General features: G+C 34.6%; 1 pseudogene; it reads right to left on the minus strand.

The window, feature by feature from the left end:
* Positions 1-5336: 5336 nt before the first annotated feature.
* On the minus strand, positions 5337-6277 carry LOC101709651 (olfactory receptor 7A40-like; annotated as a pseudogene).
* Positions 6278-6633: the final 356 nt, after the last annotated feature.

Raw genomic sequence — 6633 nt, forward strand, 5'->3', positions numbered from 1 at the left:
TCCTACTCAGCAAAATCCTGAAAAAGTTCTATGGATTTCTTATGAGTAGAGCTGTGAGAATAAACTCCAGTTTCCTTTGCTTTGCTTGTTAAAAAATGACGTGATTTAAAATATGTCAAATTATCCAGATGGAACTATCCCATATTCACTTTATTGCCTGTGTACATATCTACTCCAATTTCTCCTTATCCAGTTTCTTCTGAAACAAATCTTTGAAAGCATTTAGTAAGTATTTCTGAAAGACAACTGTCTTTCTTTGATCTTGCATATCACTCCATATGTTAAAGAAAGTTTTAATGGACACAAAATATTTGGATATATTTGCAGAATACAAAATAATAATGTGCTGTATGCATACAATATATAACAACAAATCAGAGTAATTAACATTTCCATTCTTCAAATATTTATCATTCCTATGTGATATGACACTGCCGCTTCTTATCTTTTGGTTGTTTTTAACAGACCATAAAACATTTAGTCTAGAGTTCTAGCCACAACACAACTATCATAACTATTCCTCGCCATGTAAATGTATAGTATACCCAGTCTCCAACCACTCTTAATTTTTCTGACTTCTTATTTTATATGGAACTTTATTATCCTCTTCTACAGGATCAAACTTTAATTTTTGCTCCCACAAATGAGTAAGAACATGTAGTATTTTCCTTTTCCTGGCATCATTGAACGTGGCCTTAGTTGGAAATAGTGTCTTTAAATCTTGAAAAATGTAATCAAATGAAAATGAGGCCTTGGGCTGGGGATTTAGCTCAGTGGTTCTGCCGGCTGCCTTGCAAGCAGAAAGACCTGAGTTTGATCTCTGGTGCCAAAATATATTAATAAATAAATAAATATATAATGAATTAAAATTATGTCATACAGGAATCATGTTGTCTCTTAATCCAATTAGCGGTTCTTTCTCAGGAAAGGGAAATTTGAATACAGACACAGACTAAGAGAGAATGAGGCAGAGATTGGAATGATGAATCCATAATCCATATAATAAGAATTGCAAGAATCTGCCAGAAGATATGATTGAGAGGCATATAGCATATACTTCTCTGCGATTCCAGAGAAAAGCAATCCTTATGACAACTTGATTTTGGAGTTCTTGTCTCTGTCACTCTTTAATCCTAAACCTACAGGTTTTCAAGCCTCCCAGTTTGTCATGGTAGTTGATGGAAATAATGTGCCCATTTATAAGAATTAAACTAAGATACACAAAAGAAGAGGCTATGTGTTCTAAAAGGAAGGAAAGCATGCAATAGGGGTAACTACACACCTAGACTAGTGTATTCATTTGTGAGAATACTCATTTTTTGATATTTGTTCTTCTGAGGTGACAATGGGAGAAATTAGAAAATATTTTGGATTGGAGGACAGTGGAAAAGGCATGAAACCTCAAGTTTGATAATAAAAGATAATTCAACAGACTATGAAAAGGTAGTTGAATTAACTATTGGTCTTAGAGGGTTAGAGGAGTGAAAAAAATGTTGGAGTTGTGCTGTGAAAGGTACCTGCATAGTGGGTTAAATAGTGAACATTTTGAAATTGAGGTTTGAAGGCTCATCTAGTTAAATTAATTGCTAAAGTTGGAGTCCAACTGAAAAAGAGATTGACGATTTGAAATGTTAGATATGAAAATGATCACCCACATTATAAGGTCATCAGAAATTAAGAAAAGTGACCTGTTGAATGGAAAGAGAGTGGGACAAAGGGAAAATAATAGCAGATGAAAATTACCAGAGAATCAATTGAATGATAAAACAAAGAAAAGTGACAGGTGAGATAGTCTGATGACAGAAGATTAAAAGGAGAGTTTATTTTATGAAAGTCGGGCAGGAAAATGAGCCAGAAGTGGCACTGAGGAAAAAACTCCAACACCTATTGTACTTCTAGGTCTAGTAGGAGGAGGGAATGTGGGAAGGAAAACAGCACTGGACCTAGAAGGCTACAAAAGCAGTATACTTGGAGATAGAGAAGATTTTTAGATAGAGCAAGAAGATGGGAATATTGTTCAGATGGGGGCAGAGAAAGGCACAGAGGGTTTTCCTGAAGACATTGAATGTAAAAGAGTTGACATGCAATGGTGACATAACCCTGAGGCCTTTGTGATGCAAGATATAGGCAGTATCAAACTAGAAATGCCTTTATAAAAACGTTTGTGATTGAGAAGCTCATTTTGGGACCTGAGTTGGAATTTATAGATAAAACTCATTCTTTCCCTTTCAAACTACGGTATATTTAATGTTATTTTTGGAAAAGTGACATGCCCTCAATGAAAACAGCACAAACAATTCACACTAATATTTTTGAACTAATATTTTATAATTTGCATTGCAGAGTAAAATCTTTTCTAACTTTTCATTCTAAGTTTGAGGTTATGCACATTCACATTTGTCTGATAAATCAACAGTTTATATCTTTTGGCTATTTCCATGGAACATTATTTTTCTTTTCTTATTCACTTTTCCCATTTTCTTTGAGGTAATAGGAACATGAATGGGGCCGGGGTTTATGTCAGTGGTTCTGGCACCTGTCTCACAAACTCAAGGTCTCAAGGTCAATCCCTGGCACAAAACAAAAACAAAAACAAAAAACCCCCTCATAATTATGTTTTACTTAATTTTTGTCTTTTTTCATGCAGGGGATTGAACTGTGGAACTTGCACTTGTGAGGCCAGCCCTGGAACCATTGTGCTAAATACCCAGGCTGATTTGGGTTCACTTTTTCTAGGGAAAATGTGTTGAATTCTGGCTATCACCTGTGGATCAACTCAGTATACATGAGTCTTAGCTGGTAGCTAGCTCAAAGTCCGATGGTTATGTTTTGCTCTTTTGGAATATGTTCAATTATAAGAGTGGCTCTTTCAAAGCAATACTGATAGGTATAACATTCCTTGACTCCAAAAAACAGTTTTTGATGTGATTTTCAACCTCAAAGATCCTATACAATATGAATGCATTCTACATTTTTGGATTAGACAAGTCTTCTTGTCAGAAAATTATAACGGGTGAACTTTCATGACACATAAAAGTAAGTATACCAACATGTTTATAGGATACCACAATCTTACTATATTGTATTCTGCTTTACATTTCAAAGTAGCTTTATATACATTAATTGCTGTCATACTTTTTAAAAAAGATATCTTTTAAAATATACTGAGATTGAAAAAGATAGTAGTCATGGTTATATGGCATTGTATGGTAAACGGACACGAACTGACTGAAATTCACAGAAAAACACCTAATATATGATGGACATGTTATATGTTTACAATAAAATTTGGATCTGAATGATCTCTAAAGTTATCATGAACCAAGAGAGATTCAGATCTGAATATAAAACATGAGCAAAACAGAAAGTATCATGAAACTTTTCAGCATATACTTTTATATAATGAAGAAAATATTTTATTAGTATGTGTTTGTGTTACATAATGAATGCATATATTGTGTAGAATTCATACATACACATATTATGTCTGGATTGTTATTACTTCTCTCCTCTCACCTTCCCATCTCCCTCTTTCCTAAATCCCCTCTTATCTCCACCAAATCTACTTTTCTATTTCCTATCATCTACCTTTACTTTTCATCTCTAAATTATTTATATGTTGCATTTCTCTTATAGGACAGTCCATGAGATAGTTAAGCTTCGGTGTCAGATTTATTTCATTAGCATTTTGGTCTCATGATGTATTCATTTTCCTACAATCCCTCAGATTTATCTTAAACCATTTATTTTGAGAAGACTTATTACAGAACATTCACTTGCTTAGCCAATAACATATGGAAATATCCTTGATCATATTCAGAATATGGTGATGCATTTTATATTGGACATTTGTTCTGATATTTGAAGTCAACATTTCTGATTATTTGGTGGTCTGCATTTATTTTTGATAATATTAAATAGTGAGCAGTGGTGTGTTTCCATTCCAGGTAACTACAAGAGAGCAGGTGGATAAGTATGTTAACTCAGAAAAAAAGATATGCTCATAACACATTTCAAGAATCATCAAAATTTAATTGTGGGAGGGCTGGGGATTTAGTTGAGTGGTTGTGCTGCCTCCTGCCCAAGCACAAGGATCTGATTTCCATCCATGGCACCAAAAACAAAAAGGTTAAGTGTGGGAGCCATCGATTTAGCTCAGTGGTGTTGCTCCCTGCTTCAGCAGCACAAAGTGGAAATTCAATCCCTGGTGACAAAAAAACACAAAAAACACATGAAACAAAATTTAATTGTGGGAGATTATCCTACTAAGGACACTATTTTGACTTTAGATTTATGTGAAATTTATTCTTTATTCATGAGGTTAAAGAGAGCTTAGAACATAAATAAATGAAAATTACAGTTTCATACATAGTGTTTCCTCACCAGCACTTTGACATTTATAACAAACTTTGAAAAGGAAGAAAAATTTTATCCAGAGAAATGAAAGTAATTATATTTTAAATAGTCCTGGAAAATGTTACCCTAGGTGACACATTGAATAATGTAGAACATGATGCCAAGTTGTCTGGTCCATTGAATGAAACCTCTACACATGGTCTCTAGCATAACACCAGCTCTGCTTGTGAACAATCCAGGCAATTCAAGAATAATTGCACATCAATGAGCAGATGTACAAAATTAAACTAATTTTCATAAATGTATGACTAAAATTCAACTTTTGTAAGAAGTTCTCAAACACCATGTTAAATCAATCAATATGTGCAAACTTGTTTTTCTGGGCAGGTTACACATTAAATGTGTTTTTGATAGTAATATTTCATTATCACTTTTTGACAAGAGCTGTACAATCCACTGTGAAAAATGTGCAGAATAAGAAAATAGTATCATTAGGAGGATAATAATTTCCCATAGGCAACTATAAAAACAGCAGTTTGAAGGTTATATCACAAAGAAGAACACTAAAGTTAACAATTGTGAAAGGAATAAGGGAGAAAAAAATTCAAAAGTTGATGTCCCAGAATTTCTTTTAATTGAATACAATATAATGACTTCGATTCCCTCGTGTTAGTCAACAGGAGTAGTTCAACACATCACTCTGTGAGACTAATGAAAATATCCAAATTGTTTCTGGTGCTTAGTTAGAAAGAACATTGGCCAAAAAGTAGACACATAAAATATTGGATATCAGAGAAAGTACAAATCGAATGAATGAGCTTATTTAAATTCCATCCAGCAGCTGAAATACAAGAAGTAACAACTTCTGGGAATAAATTGCAACAGCAAATTCTACTTCACTATTAGAATTAGGAATAGCAGTGTTCAGTTCTGAGTCTTAGAGTACCATGAAAGCATGCACCACCTATAAACAACTTTTTTCATAACTTCCCTCTGAAGAGTCTTCTCAGAGCTCCCATTATATCCTTATTCCTCATACTGTAAATGAAGGGGTTCAGCATGGGTGTGACTACACTATATATCACTGAGGCTTTTGCAGTCGACTGTGAGTTTTCACTAACAAAAGAATTAAAGTAAACACCCAGGATAGTAAAATAGAATAAGGAAACAACAGAGAGGTGAGATGTACAGCTGGAAAATACAGTATGCCTCCCATAAGCTGATGAGATTGCATGAACAGCAGAAACTATTTTAGCATAAGAGTAAAGAATTCCAACAAAGAGACTGGCAACCAAAAGCACAGATGCAGAATACATCACTACATTATTAGCAAACGTATTAGAACATGCGAGTAAGATCAATTGATTAAACTCACATAAAAAAATGTGGAATTTCTAAGTCTGTGCAGAATGACAGCCTCAATGTCATTAAGCTTTCTAACAAGGAATACAAGGCAGCTCTGACCCAGGACACCAGCACTGGCAATCCACAGAACATGAGGTTCATGATGACCAAGTAATGCAGAGGAATGCAGAGGGTTACAGATGGCCACAAAGTGGTCATAGGTCATCACTGTCAAAAGCAAGCTATCCAAAACACCAAAGAGTGTGAAGAAGTATACTTGGATGATACAGCCTTCATAAGTTATGACCTTGTTATGGATCTGGATATTCACCAGCATCATTTGGATGCTGGTACAGATGAAGCTGACATCTGCAAAAGACAGGTTGGAGAGGAAGAAGTACATGGATGTATGCAGGTGGGAGTCTGAGATTGTGACTAAAATGATGACCAAATTCCCAAGCACAGTGACCAGGTACATAAACAGGAATAATCCAAAGAGGAAGGGTTGTAAAGTGGAGTTCTCTGAAATTCCCAGAAGAAAGATTTTGTAAATTTGTGTTTCATTTTCCTATTCCATTATAGTTGGTGTGACTAACTGGAAAAGAGCGAAATACTGTGACACAATTACAGAATACAAACCTGAGAGAAACACCATCATTCAGACTGAACAGTTAAAACACCAATTTTGGGGGGAGGGTACTGGAAATCAATCTCCCGTTAACATGTTGTTCTTCTCACATCTATCACACTTTTTAAATGAAATGGTTGACAGGCAATATGTTAACATGAAAATATTTTCTTCAATGTATGTATGAATTGTACCTAGAAACCCAGTTTGTACAATTATGAGTGTTTGTAAATCTCTAATACACATAAAACCCGGGGCTTCTATTTTCACACTACCATTTTCTAGCCTTTATTTAAAGAAATGTC

Source organism: Heterocephalus glaber, unplaced genomic scaffold, assembly GCF_053883595.1.
Source record: "Heterocephalus glaber isolate CG9 unplaced genomic scaffold, H.glaber_assembly_v1.0 deba00001831, whole genome shotgun sequence".
NCBI classification, from domain to species: domain Eukaryota; kingdom Metazoa; phylum Chordata; class Mammalia; order Rodentia; family Bathyergidae; genus Heterocephalus; species Heterocephalus glaber.